The 16,640-nt window shown below is 37.8% G+C and overlaps 1 long non-coding RNA gene across 1 annotated transcript; it reads left to right on the forward strand.

Annotated features, from left to right (window-relative positions):
• Positions 1–635: 635 nt before the first annotated feature.
• LOC139078734 (uncharacterized) lies at positions 636–15,286 on the forward strand. The gene is made up of 3 exons (XR_011531766.1): positions 636–792; positions 8,972–9,009; positions 14,753–15,286. It is a non-coding gene; the product is annotated as an uncharacterized lncRNA (long non-coding RNA).
• The last annotated feature ends 1,354 nt before the right edge of the window (positions 15,287–16,640 follow it).

A 16,640-nucleotide genomic window follows, 5' to 3' on the forward strand; every position in this document is an offset into this window, starting at 1 on the left:
GATGTTGAATACTTCTTTGTGCATAACAGGTAATTAATGGCTTCATTGATTCAACAAAAGATTTTGGAACCTACTATGTGCTAGGGAGCAGGGAAGCAAAAAGATTTAGGCCAAACTCTGTCTTGGTCCCAGCCCCTCCTCTCCCACTCTGCTGCCAGCAGAGAGTTCACAGTCCACTCAGGGTGCCAGGCAAGTAGAGAGTTTTAAGAATGATGTGCCATGATAAATATGGGAAAAATGTAGTTTGAAAGCACAGAAAGAAGAAATGAATTTGTCTGTTGGACTTGGATGCAGACAAGGGGGATATTATCGCCTGTTAAAGCAGCAAAAAAAGGCATTTGAGTTTTATCTGCAAGAATGAGAATGGCTTGTAGGATGGAGTGAGGGCTTGGCTTGGCAGGGTGGGAGGATGGAATGGTTGGGAGGAAGGAAGTACATTCTGTTTAGAGGAAATAACATGTGTAATGGCAGGGAGCTGTGTTAGGACTTTGTGGTTTTGGAGTGCTCCTTGTGGTTTTCTGGGTAGCATGACAGAAGTACAAGATGTGTCGGGAGAGTGGCAAGTGATTATGCTGAAAGATAATTAGAGAGATGAGTCAACATTTTTGTGACATCATAAGGAGTTTGAACTTTACACTGCAGTCGATCGGGGTTTCTGAATGACCAACGATTTATATCAGACATAAACATTAATATCAGGAAACCGGCCGGATGGAATCATACGACATGTATGACATAAGGTGATCATTGTTCCTGTCTCTCTGCCTTCAAGAAAAGCAATCATCAAATAAGGTATGAGAGGGGACTGTTGCTTTCATCTAAAAGAGTCTGGGAGATGCGCCCTTGTAACTTGTGGCATTTCATAGTCTTTACCCCCGTGGCATAATTCCACATGCTGAATCTCACAGTTTGCAATTAAACCTCACCCCTCGTGTTTTATGCTCTTGGAGACGAAGACCTCCTTTCAGCAGCTTTTAATTCACTTGAAGGCAATTTTAAAGTTATCTCTTAGACTTTCCACTTTAGACTGAATAATTCTGTCTCATTTACTTCTTTTCTCATGACTTCTATGTTACAACCCTTCAAGCCAGTTTAGTTGTTATTTTCTGGATCTTTTTCAGTTTCTTGACATTTTCCTTCCATGTGGCAAAATAAAAAGGCAACATAGTATTTCTAAAAGATTCTAAGTGATGTTAGACCTGGTATCAGGAATTATTCTCAGCCGTTTCACATTATCCTGCTATTAGGATATGCCTCCTACCATGTTAGGATTTTTTAAAGGCAGCTCTGCATTGGTGGAAGACACAACTGTTTTTTTTATGTTTTGATCATGCTTTTTCCTTTTCTATTTGTGTAGTTAAAAATATTTTTAGAGTAATCCTGTTAAGTTCTTCGTTGTTGATGGATGATTTCTCTAGCAATCCTTAAACTCTATTGTTTTTTTTCCAGCTTTATTGAAGTATAATTGACAGGTAAAATTGTAAGATATTTAAAGTATACAACCTGATGATTTGACATATGTGTGCATTGTGAAAGAATTCCCCCATCGTTTAACCTTTGTTCTTATTTCAAACAACAAGGTATAACAGGAAGAAGGTAGGTTGGGGAGATCTGGTTTCAGATCTCTGTAAGATACGTTGGAAGAGAGCAAGTTAGGCTAAAGCGCTTGTCTCAGAATAATTATGGGACATTCTCAAAAGTGTCCTAATTTGGATGATAATCTGCATGGTCACCTTGGGCTCTGTCATTACTTGTGTGTACCTCTCTGACTCTCAGCTTCCTCATTGGTAAAAGGGGACAACAATATCTTGCCAATACAATTGTTCAGAAATTTAAATATTCAAAAAGAAATTTCTAGCATGAAGCCTGATACATAGTAAATACTTTAGTTAGATAGGTCCTTTCCTCTTTTCCTCTTCCCTTTTTATAACAACTATGACCTCCTTCCCTCAGAGTGAGTGGACTCTCTATACTGAATATATAAATATCTGAGAGAAAACATATTCATCTAAATCACATGCTTGAGAAGTTCATCCATATAGATGTAGCAGGACATTTAATGAGCATCCTTCCTACGTCCACAGTCCAGGTCATTAGTAATGACACTGCATAGTACAGACTTGCATGTACAATGGCTTGAGTTGTCCTTTTAGCTCGATATGCAAGCAATAAGGACGACTCCATATTCAGCTGAGCCTCCAGTTTTCAGACTGAATCCCATTAAAACAGGATTTCACCGTGTGCATTCTGAGGAACACTATCCCGTGTGGGTAGTTGATGTATATGGCTGGAGGAGAACTGTCGTGGTCAAATAAATTGTGGAAATGGGAAATGCTGGGATAAACAAAGTTACAGAGGTTTCTCCTTTGCAGGCTCTCCCAGAGCCTTTAGCATACTCATCTGTGCTATGAAACTGAAAGAGCGTACTGGAGTATGCAGCATTTACAAAGTAACCAATTGAACCTGGATCTCTTTTTCCATGGAGCTCCTTAAGAACTAATAGAAAACACTTGGAAGATACCAAGTTACTGATAGCCCAGTTTATCACAATATTTTCCAACATTGGCAGAATGTTCCTTCCTTCCTTCCTTCCTTCATTCATTCAACAAACATATTTGGCCCATGTCATTTACTGATTGAGTGCTTTGTGTCTAAGTAGCACTTCAAACCAAGTTATATAACATGCAATTATAGTTTAATATTTGGAAAGTAATTGAGGTAGTAATTAAAAAATACAGATATATTATCAAAAATATATATTAAACTCTGTAAACATTTCTTTCATTCCTGTTTGGTGGTAAGAATTCAGTATGCTAGCAGTGGTCTCCAAACTTTTTTGATTGTGCCCTCAGTTCTTTACATATTAAATATGCTTATTTATTTATAAATTACATGCATATATTAATGGGTAATACATCATGTATTATAAATCATGCACAAATTTCAGATGTTTTAAAAGAATGAAGTGAAGAATAAATAGAAATAGAAACTCTAATGTTTTCTTCCTGGACTTCAATTGATCACTTTGCCAACTTCTGGGATGCATGACCATCTCTGTTTTTTTTTTTCCTTGTGTCCCACTCTTTGGAGACTACTGTCTCAGTGGTAAAGGAGCAAAAAAGGATGCAGATTTAGTCATGCTACAGACTTGGGGGAAGTATTCATGTTCATCCATTAGATTTGTCATGAATTATTAAAGAGTAAATTTATGTTTGACACTGCTGTAAGCAGTTCATGAGAAAAGGATAAAGAAACAAGCTTTTTTTGGATCTCTATAAGCTTTCTCTAATTGAAAGGAATGCACAATAACACAGCAATATCAGTTTAGAAGGTAGAATTCTTGGATCAATTCTATTAAGATTATCAAATGTTAGTGTAACACCTATCATATGCTAAGTGCTAGGCGTCAGGAATACAGAAGTAAGTCATGGCCCTCATTCTTGAGGAGCTTTTATGCACCGAAGAGATGCCTAATTTAACAGTGTTTTCAGGTCAAAAGGGAAGGTTGCCCTGGAAAACTACTTCTTAATATTATGAATATTACATTTTGGGTAGAACCTCTTTCTATCAAAGGATTGTAGGGAACAGGGTCAGCTTGTTAGGAAGAATCCAGAACTCTCTTGTTCATGATTCTTACTTGAGGCTTGTTCTCAGGAATTCTAGTTGTTTCCGAGTACTTCTTTCTTCGTTACACCTGTCGTAGTGTGTAAGACCTCTGTTATCTTCTAAGATGCTGTTGCCAGTGATTGCTATGCTATCTCCTCTCATCACCTGCTCTTTCGTCTCAGTGGATGAGGCATTTAAACGTGTTTCCTCGTCAACTGCTGCCATGCTGTTCACTGGCCCATAGTCTCCCACTTCATCCTTTGTGATGATTACCCCAGTATATTATTACTTTAGATACATTTTATTTGTTTATGACTCTCAATTCTAGCAGTTGTCCATTTACATTTCAATCAAATATAGCCTTCATTAGAATTACTTAATTGCATGTGACTTTAGAAGTTTTCAAAATGTATTTGGTATCTTTGTTTTATCATGCACTTACATTTGTACACGTATAAAAGATTAGCTATTTCAGGATGGATGTAACCCATAGAAGATTTCTCAGGTTTCTAGTTTTATTTTTCTGAAACATTTCACTTCAAATAGAGTTTTAATTGTATTGGCTCTAAGTGAATGTAAACCAAGTTAGTATTGAACCAGCAGATGGAAAAATCCTTATCATTGAACAATGAAACAACTTGAATTCTTTTTTTCCCCTTTTGCCATCTGGTATCTGTGCTCATATTTGAAACATTAACCATTCAGGAAAGAGTTGTTTTTTTGTATCCAATAGTCAGAAGCTTTCTCTGAAGACTAGTGCTTATCTTTTCAGGAAGAAAAAAAGATAGAATGCTACAAATACAAATGGAGCCCTGAACTAACATTTGACAGTCACATAAATGCTTAAGAAAACGCAGAGTACAAAGCGAGTCTAAGGAGATGCCATTTTCTATTTATTTTCATAATCTAATTCTGCATTGCTTGTAAAGGTTAATCTAAATCCAGCAGAACAGAGCCTGCCCGCTGTTTACGTGTTATAGGCACTGCTACATTTTTCTAAACGCAGCAAAATGAACATAGCCCTTGTTCACAACCTATTGCTGTTTTTTTCCGAATTGTAGCAGATACGATTTTTTTTCATGTGGCTCTCAAATTATTAGTAGTCAAATGGTGTCTGTTATGGTAAAATGTTCCTAAGAAAACATCTGGAAAAGAATTTATAATATTCACTTTGAAAATAACAACACAATACATTAACCTCCAGTTAGTCAAATAATCTTGTCGATCAACTTTTTCTGGATGTCTGGCAATATTCCCATCACCTACTTCGTGGGGCATGAAAGCCAAAGGAACTCAAATAGTTTAAATATTATTTTAAATATTAGCCTAAGGAAATATCTATGTAACATTCGTACCTTCACCCCTAAGAGTAAAGCCTTACTGTATCTGGTAGCAATGGCTTTTAGATTTTCTGTGTTTTCATTATGTATAAAACTGTTTATCTCTATTTTTTCATGAATTTTTCTCATATAAACAAAACAAATAATTAATGTTGTAATTCTATTGTACCGAGAGTCAATCCTTGGTCTCGAATCCTCATTTAGCACGTGGAATATTTACTATCACTTTTCAGATTGGCTTACCATTTTATAGACTTCGAAGATTCTTCCTTTCCTCCTGTGGTTGGGTTTTCCATTTGGGGACCTACCAGCAATGCCTCAATTTGTGGCTGAGTGGACCAATTCCAGAAGTTTCCCTCTCTGGGCAGCTAAGATGATCCTATAAGTTATTCTTTAGATTTAGAAATAATTTTTCACTGAACAATAGGTCTCTGATGGACAGGTTTAAGAAGATTATAAATAACTCACTGGGTTAAAGTTAACTGCTTTCTTGTATGAACTTGGACCTTTATCCTTCTACTTAATCTAACTCTGGTTTACTTGGCTTTAAGACAGATGCTTCAACTTTTTCTCCTAACTGGTCTTTCAGGGGTTGAAGAGCGTTTGGGTGCAGAGATGTGTTCAGCTTAATTGTGTACCGGGCAAAGGACTCAGGTTGCTCTTAGTAGCTACAGAGGAGGCCTCACAGGGAAACTGAGCTTCATTCCCATCCCTCTGAAAGCCATGCTTTCCACACAACAGCTGTGATTCTGAGGAGTCGGAAAACGTTTCCCTCAGAAACGGTGTCTGGTGCTCACTGCTTTTGTGTCCTGCCACGCCTGTCATCAAATCATCTCTCTTTCTGTTTCTTTGTTCGGTGCTACCAACAAAGTATTCTCTACTCGTTTCTCTCCTTCATGGCCTTGGCCTCCTGAGCGCCTCTCACTTTATGGATTCTTCCTCCTTAATGTGGGTTTTCACCTTCTGCCCTCACTGAATTCCACCTCTCTGCACGTCTTTCATTCCTCCCGCCACAGAGAGGGCGAGGTTGGATCCGCCTGTTACCCTGGGGAGACAGTGCCTCCGATGCCCCTTGCCATCGTGCCAGGCCCACCTCAGAGCCATTAGTCTTCATGTGTCTTTGAGTCAAATACTTACCTGGCCTTAGAACAACACCATAAACAGAAACAGAACCGGGAACATTATTGACTTGTCGTTTAACTTACTCGACATGAGGAATTCAGATTATGGCTCATCTCAGCCCTGAGAAGAGGGTCTGATCTGATTTATAGTCATGGAAACAAAGACTCAGAAAAATTAAATACTGACAGAGCTAAGACTCAAACTTAGCTCTGCCTGACTTCGAAACCCACCCCTTCACCACTATAATAGGGCAGAGGCCAGGTCATGGGGTCACGGGGGCATTTTATTCACAGCCCAGAGACCTTTGCAAAGCGACGCCCCTAGAAGGGCCCTGCAGGCAGGCTGGACGCCTTTAGGCTTTTCGGGAAGGGTGTTTTCCCCAACAGGCACCTGCGGGCACACACAACTTCCTGGCAGCACAATGGAGACCAGCATGTCTATCCTATTAAGCACGATTTCTTGGTGGATGGACGATGTGAAGCAAAACTCTACACCTTAAACTTCAAAGCTCTTGTGTTAAGATAGAAATGGTATTGGGTGTGAAATGGTAGGACCTGGTGCTTGTACCTAGTCCTGAGTTACAGACCTTTAAATTTTGGACAAATCGCTCCATCTCTTACTTTTATTCATCTTTAAAACTGGGTCCATCTTAATTTTAAAAGGACAATTGCCCAGACTTAATTTTAAAAAGATTAGATTATTTTGATAAAGGCTAGGCATTTGATATGAATTGAGTATATTAATAACCTGTTACTTATTTCTTCAAGGAAAGACTGTATCTGGCCACTTGAAAAAGGGAAAGAAACTTCTTAATTGAAGTATAACACACACAGAAAAGTGCGGAAATAATAAGTGTTCGGCTGAATTAATTATCTCAAAATGAACTCACTTGTGAAGCCACCTCCTTATTCGAGAATTAGAACACTGCCAGCACCCTGGAAGTCCCACGCATGCCCCCTCCCAATCACGGAGTGCCCCCATCCTCCTCAGAAGTCACCACTGTTTTGACTTCTATCACCATAGATTGGTTTTGTCTACTTTTTTTTAGCTTTGTGTAAATGAAGTTATATATAATGCATTCTTTTGTGCCAAAATTCTTTTGCTAAATTATCTTTATAAGATTCATTGCTGTTATTGCGCATGGGTGTTGTTTGTGCATTTTGAAGACTGTAGTGTGTTGCATTATATGAATGTATCACAGTTTGTTTATTTTACAGTTGATGGGCATTTGGGTTGTTTCCAGTTTCAGCAATGGCGAATAACGTTGCTATGAGTGTTCTTGCATGTGTCCTTTGATTAAGACGTGCACATGTTGGGTTGCTGGGTCACTAGGTGTGATATCTTTAGCCTGAGTAGATAATACCAAGCAGGAATCTGAAGTGGTTTTCCACTTCTGCCAGTAGTGTGTGACTGCTTGTTGCACCTAAGATGAACTAACCCTTACTATTTTTAGTCATTTGAATTCTGATGAGTTTGTAGAGATGTCTCTTTACCTTTCCTTGACTGCTAATGTGGTTGAGTCTCCTTTGCTATGTTTTCTGGACATTTGGACATCCTCTTTTGTAAAAGTCTTGTTCATAGTCTCTTGCCCGTCTTTTCTATTGGGTTCTGCCTTTTTCTCATTGAAAGTTTGGAGTTCTTTTTTTATTCTCTATAGGAACCCTTTGTTGATCATATTTGTTGCAAATATTTTCTCCTAGCCTGTGGCTTGACTTTTCACTTTCTTCACAGTGTCTTTTAATGAAAAGAAGTTCTTAATTTTAATGTGGTCCAATTTGCTAATTCTTTCTTTGGTTCCTTTTGTCTTCTGTTTGGGAAATATTTCTTAACCTTATAATTGCCTAGAAGATATTCTCTTGCATTGTCGCCTAGAAGCTTTATTGTTTTGTCTCTTATATTTATAACTACAACCATCCTGGAATGGATTTTTGCATATGGTGTGAGATAAGAGTCTATCTACTTCGTTTTCCTATGCTTTTTTGATTCGATGTCCTCACCTCTTTATGGAAAACGAACAAGACTATGGCCTGAGGAAGATATGACTCTTCTTCGTACGTTTCTGCTCTCTGTGCCCGCTCTTTCACACAGCACCACATTTTCCCCATCTTCCCCCCATTTCTCTCGAGCATATTTGAGATGTAGGAGGAGTTTCCTAAACAACTTTTTAGTGCTCCAGCTCTGTAAGGAGATTAGGACAAGAACATTTTACAACACAGAGCAGTTAAAACAGATACATGGAGTGGCTTATTCACAGAGATGCAGGTCATTCTTTCTTTCAAATTTCCTCCTATTATTCTCACTCTCAAGCCCAGTGTCACTCTCGGTACCTGAACTTAATTAGCAATGACGTCTCTCTCATTTGATGGCCAGCAAGGTGAAAGAAGGAAGGGGGCTTCCCCGGGAGGAGGTATCCTCACATTTTATAGCAGGACTTAATAGGCGTTGTGAAAACACAGTGATGCTTCTTGATTGTGCAGAAGAGCATGGCTACTTCAGTGCTTGTTGGCATCTTTTGTTTTGTGAAGAGCTTTTCCATGGCTAGCTAAAACCTGATCACAACAAGGGTTATATTATCCGCAGACACTCCATCATGGAACAGGCATCTTTTAGATATTTTTTGGTACTGTTACTTTATTTTCCAAGCCAAACACTGTTATGACCTCAAATGTTTGGTTCAATGATGAAGATGTGTTAGAGAATACACAAATGGTGGCTCGCACTCAGGCCTTGCACACAATTCTCACAGGCCGTATTGTCATTTCCGCCATCGTCTGTGCCTCTGCTGTGGTGATTTCAGTGCTAACAATTTTGTGTTTCTCTGAACAGTGGCATTTTATTGTTTTGTTTTTTTAATTGTAGGTCAAAATCACAAATAACTTTTTCTCTTTTGCTTTGCTTTCTAGAGTTGACAAAAGAGGAAGAGCTATCCACAGAGCAAGATGTGAGTGAGCCTGCCAGGGGCTAGAGCCGTCCGTGATTTACATCCTTTTCTGTCTTTGGGAGAGCGCTGTTTTCAGTCTCTGTGCAGTCCGCAGTTTTTGAAGGGCACGTTAATACAGGTGCACTCTAAGGAAGATAGCGAAAGGTCAACTAGTGCTTCCCAACTAGTTTTAAAAAACTTCTGGCTTCTACAGCTGTGAGGGTATATGCACAGACATAATTGTTAAGGGCTCACCCTACAACTTAGTCAAAAATAATGTGCTTTTTCTCTAGCATTGGCCTTTTAAAATGTCGGTAATTTTGTTAATTCCAAACCAATTATTTTCACACTTTTCAAGGCATAAACTCACACTGGTCATATGTATCTCTACATTGGGATACAATAAGAAGCATATACATGTATAGGCACGCACACACACGTGCACACGTTTACTCATTACTTTCATTTCTAGTGATGACGCCACTGTTTTTACTGCTTTGATTTAATGTGTCAAGATTGATTTAATGTGTTCCAGTATTAAGTGCTGTTGGTCAAAACATAAGTAAGACAGGGGTCCTGACCTTAAAGAGGTTCTTATCTGGCAGAATATATATGCCAATAAAAAGATAAGCTGTGGGCTATAGTGTTTTCACTTTGAATATTCAGAAAATGCTGTTTAGGATTTAAAAATTACGGCTAGGCTGTTCTAAAAAAATGCCCTAGTTCTGACTCTATATGGCCATGTTCTGGGTGTAAATTTGTGATGGAATAAAGAGATCTCTGCCCTTAAGGTACTCACAAATTTGATATGCTACACTTTCTCACTTTGCATTGGATCATGAGGCTACTAAGTCAGAGCAGGTAATTTTTATTCTTATCTGCCTCTGCTTGATCTCCGTGGTTTGACTTATTAGTTTCCTTCATAACTTCTCAGAGTTAAAACACCATTGCATCCAGTACTTTAAATATTTTCTATTCTAGTATTAAGGAAATAGACCACCTTTATTGGGATTGAGTGTAAAGTGCTCATAGACAATCACTCTTCTGTAAAAAGCATGCCAGGTGGAAAGTTCCTGCTTCCTCTGAGTTCTGTGCACTATGGATTCCTCCAGCCAGTGAACTATGTTAGATCTTTGACACCATTGCATATCTGGTATGGTTTTTGATGTACGGATATAAAATTATACTCGTGCATTATTTTGACATAGTGTGATTTTCTTTTTTTCTTTGCTTTTTAGCTAAGCAATGATTAAATGGATGGATTTATAATATTTTATAGGATCTGGAGATTTGAATACACTAAGAATAAGCCTGGACAACAGCAGAATGTCCTTGATCATTATTACTAAGAGTCTCACAGATTACCACGTAAGGTCAAAGATGCCAGTTCTTCAGAAATTAATTTATGGGCTTGATGTAATTCTCCTCTAATTCTCAATACGATCAGCTGGAACTTGATAAAAATTATATTGAAATTCACCTAGAAGAGAGAAAAAGCAAGAAGAGCTAAGAAAACATTGACAAAAAGAGAAATGGGTGGAAGGTTTGCCCCATGAGCTATTAAAAACTACATTAATTCAATGGTTCAAAACTGCATCCTAAGTCGGTCGCTCTTATTTACGTATAGGTATGTGAAATTTTAAAAAGCATGTATGGATATAATTTCAAATATCTATCTATCCATCTACCTACCTACCTACCTACATACTTACCTACCTAAATCCTAATCCTATATTCCAATCTATCTCTATCTATCCATCTATTTGTAATCTATGTATATTAGAAACATTTACCAAGAAAGTATGTGGGAACCATATAAAAGGATTTACAGAATTTTATTGAGTGGTATAAAACATTATTAAATTATATCCATACATGAGAAAAGGCTTGTAGGACAACATAAATTTCTTTTATGTACCTTGTAGTACACTATCTAGCACATAAAGTAAGTATTCAAGGAATGTTTCTTAAATGAATAAATATAAAAAAGTTTGTGGTGTTTTGTAATCAGTTGTTGGAAGTCTTGTATCAGCATGAGATGTAATCTAAGTAAGTATTAATATATAGGAAGTAATTGTCAGGATAATTGGGGAAAACATTTTATCTTAATTGCTTGGTAGGAATATATTTGAAGGAGGTAGGGAAACAAGGATGAAGAAAAACTGAAGTTTGACACTTTATGTGTTGCTGACTTAATAGAAAAAAAATGTATGAGAAAATAGTAGCTTGGGGAAAGGGAAGGGATCACCTAGATTCGGGCCCTGGCTTAGATACTTTTTGGATATCTTCATTTTTGTAGGTAGGGCCATGTCAGCTAGGAAAAATCTGGCATATCAGGCATTACATTCAAAGCAGTAGGAAATTTGGAAGAAACATGCATTTCTACGGGAAAGAGAAACTTAGAGTGGGGTTTAATGACTGTTAGCCCAGATATATGATTCTTCAAAATTCTTTCCAGTATAATTATTCATGAATGTGAGAAGTCAACTGCAATTTATTCCCAGGAATCAATCAGTGTTTTTTTTTTGCTAGATCCATTCCTCATAGACTTCTGATCACTACGCCTGGGTTTGGACCAGTGACGCAGAGTGCTTTCATTATAAATCCATGTATTCCTTCAATAAATATTGATGAAATACCTACTAAGTGACACAATTGTGCTGGGTGCTGCTGATTTAACAGGAACCAAGACATGCTGTCTCAAGAAGAGAGAATAGAAGTACTGGGGGACATTTTGATGTGGCCATAGAATGTGGTATAAGGTCTGTATAGTAGCTGGAGAAGGTGCACGTAGATCATAAGATGTGTGTAGATTACATAAAATTTAAATCATGATAGGGAGTTAAGACTAAACCCCAAGAGAAACATGGTACCATTGGAGGTTTTTAAGCAATGGAAGGACATGGTCATATTTGTGTTGTAGAAAGACCACGTCATCCACAGTGCTGAGAAACTTGGGGTTTTTTGCAGTAGTTCAGAAAGCAGAGGATATAGGTTTTGTAGGGTCCACAGATTATATATTTTTGGAGGAGATTGTGGCGATATAATAAGTTAAGTCTCTTACCTATGTCAGCTTGAGTAACTGTGAAACAGTTGGGTGTGAAGCTCAAGATAGTTGAAATTATCCTGCGCCTGATGTGGATCAAGTAATTTTGGCAACTTGTGTGTTCAGCATCCTGAGGATGAACATAATGCCCCATCAAATGTGGTTCTTCAGCAGATGTGGATTTAAACCTGAATAATAAATAGTCAAACGATCATTGCCTTGCAGCACTATTGTCTCGGTCTGAAAACTAATGCTGGGTCATGTCGGATTCCTACTGTTTTTCTTACCTTTAATGTGGTGCCTTTCAGGATGATTTTTTCCTGGTCTCTGGCACTGTAATACTGGGCCATGTGCTGCTTAGCTAGCAGGTTCCCCGGAAGGCTTTTGGTTCTCTGGGGATGATGAATTCTTGGTTGTGTGTGGAAGGTTCCTCTAATGTAGGTCAGTGTCTGAGCTCCCTTTGATTGTTAATCCATACTCTTGAACTGATTATGCAACCCACTGAGGACCTGCTAAATATAACGTTTTAAAGTTTAACGACAAATTTCCTTCCCCCTTGTCCTTTAATTCGAAAATGGCGGAACAAATTTTTCCTACACGTTTTATGAAAATGAAGAAAACTATGACTTCCAAGGAATATAAAAATCACCCTCCTAGGAAAGTTTTAGACAGTTATCCAATGACTTAATACAGGAGATAATAATAGAGACTGTTTTGCAACCTAAAATACAGCAGTTTCTACTATGAACACTGTAATTACTATTTACAACTAGATTATAGGGAAATCTGTGGGTGTCATGGAATTCAGTTTCAGAATTATGGGAACTCTGTTTGCATAATTAAAGGGCTAGTTAGTAAATTCCCTCCTATTTTCTAACCTATTTAAGCAGATCATATATGGTCCAATATTTCTCTGCTAACTATGGTGAAGGAGACAACCAACTTTAAATCTTGTATTGCTGAATAATACCCATAATAACTATGAATAATATATGGTTCATAATTAGTGAATGTGCTGAGGTTTTTCAAGAAGTGCTTTAGATATGGCATAGATACAAATTTCTGCTTCATTAAATGACTTTATAGACTACATTTTGCTGCTTTTGCATATGAAGTTTTTTCCCTGTTTGATAGCGGGATTGCTTTACAGCTTCTTAATGAGAATACCTTTTTTTATTGGAATCTTTTCTGAAGTTTTATTGAAGCTCTCAGTGACCTATTTCTAATGATTTTAGAGCTCTAAAATTTTCTCTCTCTTATTTAAGTAGCTTTAACTTATGTTTGATTAGTGGCTTTGGAAGGAGATTCACAATCTAATTTTAGGAAGAAAATCTTTTCTTACAGGAGAAACATTCAAAAATAACCTTGCACATCACAGGATGCCTATGAATTATGGAAATGGCTCACATTCCCGCACCACTTATTAGGTGAAGAGAGAGGGAAAGTCAGAGATGACTCCTCGTTGTTGCATTTTGTTCTCAGTTGCATTTGTGCAGAAAAATTTCTCCTTAATATCCTCTTAATAAACACTGAGGACTCAGATGAATAAATTCACCAGTGGGTCTGAGCAATGATTGCAATACACTGTAAAGTGCTCTAATTTCATAGTGCTACGGAAGCACAGTGAGAGGCTAGTCTTGGGTGCATTTTTCAGCCCCCTGTGCAGCTGCACCTGGGAAGTCATCTGGCATCTGAGTGCCCCACGCTCAAGGAAGTTTAGAATTCTTATTTGAAGTGTGGAATAGCTATGACTTAAACATCAAGGAATATTGTGATGATTGTGATGGTGAGTTGGCCCCTAAAAGGTGAATAGTTGGGCCCTCTAAAGTGAGGAGAATTTCACCTGTCACACAAGATGGGAGAAGGTTGTCCAACCAGAGCAAAGAGTTGGAGGCATTAATCCATAGTATCATTTTTTTCCTAGTTAGAGTAAATTTTTATTTTAACTTCAGAGCAACACATACACTTAAAAAACGGAAACAATTCAGAGATACGTCAAGCAAGAAGCAAGTATCCCCTCTGTGTTCTTTGCTGTCCTCCCTGTTCCCAGCCCCTATTCATACCTCCCTTTGCATGTTTGAAGTCAGTTCTCTGAAAACTTGTCTGTGCACTTACCCATTTACGTATCTGTGTGTGCCTGTGTGTGTGTGTGATTAGCTTCAATGTTATGTAACTTGCATCACTCAATATGCCTTACAGATCCTTTCGTGTTCATACGCTTCAGTCTACCCTATTCATTTTAAGAGCTACCTTTCTTTCTAGTATAAATGTGCCATCTTTTATTTAACCATTAGTGTATACAGTCTGTTTACAATTTTTCTACATTACAAATAATGCAGCAATGAAGATCTATATCCATAGTCTCATTTATTCCCCTAGCATCCTGTCCCCTCTCTCTCCTTCCCTCCCTCCCCCCGCACCTCCTCCCCCGCCATCTATCTACACTATATCTTTGTATGCATATTTCTGTAGGATAGATCGTGGAAGTGGAATTAAGTCAATTTAAATATTGGCATGTAGTCCTGAATTTTTCTCTCCAAAACGCCACCAGCTTACACTTCCACCAAGAATTTAGTGATGTTTATTTAATCATTAACTCTGGATGTATTTTTGCCTATTCAGTTGGATAAAATGATAAATCGTCTTTAAATTTTTTTGTTTTTGTTGTTTCTGAAATGAGTGAATTGAACATCTTTTCGCATGTTTCTTTTTTTTCAGGAAGATTAGCCCTGAGCTAACTACTGCCAATCCTCCTCTTTTTGCTGAGGAAGACTGACCTTGAGCTAACATCCATGCCCATCTTCCTCTGCTTTATATGTGGGATGCCTACGACAGCATGGGTTTTTGCCAAGCGGTGCCATGTCCGCACCCGGGATCCGAACCAGCGAACCCTAGGCTGCCAAGAAGGGGAAGGTGCGAACTTAACCGCTGTGCCACTGGGCCGGTCCCTCAAATGTTTCTTGGTCCAGTGGAGTTCCTATATTTTTCCTGTTCATTTTTATCGTGGGTGATCTTTTTCTTAGTGATTTGCAGGCTCTTTTTATCTGATTGGGCTATTATATATTTGTCTGTTATATGTTTTGAAAATATTTCTTTCAAGGGTAACTCTTATTATTTAAATTTGTGTTTTGTGACAGAAAAATTTCAAATTTTTATGTAGTCAAGTCTGTCATTCTTTTCCTTTTTGGTTTCTGTATTTTATCTGTTGCCTGAGGAGGCCTTTGCCAGATGAAGACTATAAAAATATTCTTTTAAAATCTCTTTTGGGAGTTTCATAGTTTTTTTTGCATTAGACTTTTAAGACTTACAAATTTTAATTTTGCATAAGATGTAGGTTAAGGCCAAGATTTCTGGGCAATCACTACACCTATCTCATCCTTCCATTTTCATAGTTAGATTCTCCTTCCCAGCGTCCTGTGCAGCTGGGTGAGGCCATATGACTGAACAGCAGTCCAAAGAATGAGAGTGGAAGTGACGTTCATTACTCCCAGTCTTGGCCCATAATAGCCTTCTAAGAGAGATCCTCTTCCAAAATGACCGTGGCGGCCATGCGTTGAAGATGATGGACTCAAACCCGGAAAGTTTAAATTTAAGTTTAAAATTTAAATCCGAGAATCACCACTTAGAGGAAAGCTACTCACCAATCACAAACTTCCATTTTGGTCTCTGTGTGGGCAAGAAATTAACATCTTTTTATAGATTTAGGCCACTGAGATTTTCAGGTTTATCTTTTACAGCAGCTATAAAATCAATGCACAGAAAAAGATCATGTCATAACTTTTCCCCAACTGTACGGTCAACAGTTCCAACACACTTTATTCAACGATCTCTTCTTTATCTTCTAATTTGAAATTTTACCTTTAGCATATTCTAAATTTCCATAATTATAGGAATGATTTTGGACTCTATTTTATTTTTGTTGAGCTACTTGCCTATTCCTGAAACAATATCACAGTATTTTCTTTACCACAGCTTGTAATTGTTCTTGGTGTCTGGTTGCAGAGCAACCTTTTAAAATTGAGGTCTGTCTTATTCCTTCAAAGTCTTTCTATGCCTCTTAGGATAAGATATAACATCTCTAACATGGTCTATAAAGCCCTGGATGATTTGGCCGCTGTCTTTCTCCCTGCCTCTATCCCTCCTTCCCCGCTGCTCACTAAGCTTCAGTTTCCTTAATTTTCTTAAAAATGCAAAGCATCTTATCACCTCTGGACCTTCACAAATGTTATTCCATCTGCCTGAAAGAGCTCCTCTTCATCTTTTATGTCTCAGATTTAAGAACAAATCTTTAAAAGAAATTTTTCCTGACCTCCCATCAAGACAAGATCTCATGATTGGTCAGTTTTAGTGCATCTTGCATGGCAGTTATTATAATTATAATATTTATTTGTGGTATCATTATTATTATTTTAACATTTTCTCCTTTCCTGGATTTAAGATCCATGAAATCCGAATAGCATTTTTCATTTATTATGTATCCCCAACATTTAGCATAATACTCGACACGTACTGGGTACTTGATAAATACTTGTTGAGTAATTTAAGAATCTGAGGAATAATTTGACAAGCATGTCCAAACATTACAGGTTTAAGACTGGGATTGGCT

This window comes from Equus przewalskii, chromosome 22, assembly GCF_037783145.1.
Source record: "Equus przewalskii isolate Varuska chromosome 22, EquPr2, whole genome shotgun sequence".
Lineage (NCBI taxonomy): Eukaryota > Metazoa > Chordata > Mammalia > Perissodactyla > Equidae > Equus > Equus przewalskii.